The sequence below is a fragment of the Sorex fumeus genome, unplaced genomic scaffold, assembly GCF_029834395.1.
Source record: "Sorex fumeus unplaced genomic scaffold, SorFum_2.1 ptg000061l, whole genome shotgun sequence".
Classification (NCBI taxonomy): domain Eukaryota; kingdom Metazoa; phylum Chordata; class Mammalia; order Eulipotyphla; family Soricidae; genus Sorex; species Sorex fumeus.
Genome location: NW_026606118.1, coordinates 31,583,947 through 31,585,135, shown reverse-complemented (window position 1 = coordinate 31,585,135; position 1,189 = coordinate 31,583,947).

Here is a 1,189-nt window from a genome sequence, read left to right as displayed (position 1 = left end):
CTCAAGTGAAGGGTTCTGATAAGAATGGGGAGGGGGGCATGGTTTGGGGCCACACCCAGAGGCACTCAGGACTTACTCCTGACTCTGCAGTCAGAGGTCACTTCCGGTAGAGTTGGACAAATGTGTGTGTGTGAGAGAGAGAGAGAGAGAGAGAGAGAGAGAGAGAGAGAGAGAGAGAGAGAAGAGAGGGAAGGGGATGGGGAGAGAAGAGGGAGGGGAAGGGGGGAGAGAGGTCACAATTTGTGAAATCTGCATTATTCGTGGGAGTGGGAGTGGGATAACCTCGAACCTGAATTTGTTCTTCTCTGGTGCCCCCTTTTGATAGATGGAGGGAAGAGCAGGCTTTTGTTTGCAGGGGTCTGTTAGTGCCTACTGGGAAGAGAGTACCTCATCAGTCCTGGGAGTTGTTTTTATCTGTTCTGTGCCATTTCAGGTGTCCTTTTGTCCAGGAGGCAAGGATACATAGGCATGTGTTCAAAAATACATTCATTTATCTATAGAGACATTTATGCACCCAGTTCAGGGTAAGGTGACAGGGACAGAAGGATGGATGAGGCATTCTCATGCAAGAACTGAAGGCTTTGCTGGTTATCTGACACCATTCACTGCCTGAATCCTGGTGCTTTTTGGCGTTTATATCTTTCCTTTCTCATTGTGAATCTGACTATTGACGTCTTAGATCTCAGTGTCATTTTTCTTGTTACAGCTGATAGCCATGTTGGCATTGATTTCCAGACTATAGGAGTCATCTGGGCTGGAGCGATAGCACTGCGGATAGGGAGTTTGCCTTGCACGCGGCCATCCCTCTCTGGGAGCCCAGCAAGCTACAGAGAGTATCCTGCCCACACGGCAGAGCCTGGCAAGATCCCCATGGTGTGTTTGATTATGCCAAAAACAATAACAAGTCTCACAATGGAGACTTTACTGGTGCTCGCTCGAGCAAATTGATGAACAATGGGAGGACAGTGCTACAGGAATCATTTGGTAAGAAGAGTTTCATTTTAGTCATACATTCTCTCATAATTTTAACTGGAGTGCTTATTTTATTGTTTTGCTTTAAGATTTGAAGCTGGATCTGCATCACAGAATTTACCACTTATCATAACCCTGGATGCAGAAAATCTTTGCTCTGGGAGGAATTCTGATAGAATTATAGAAACGTGAAGGCAACATGATCTGAGAGCATGGC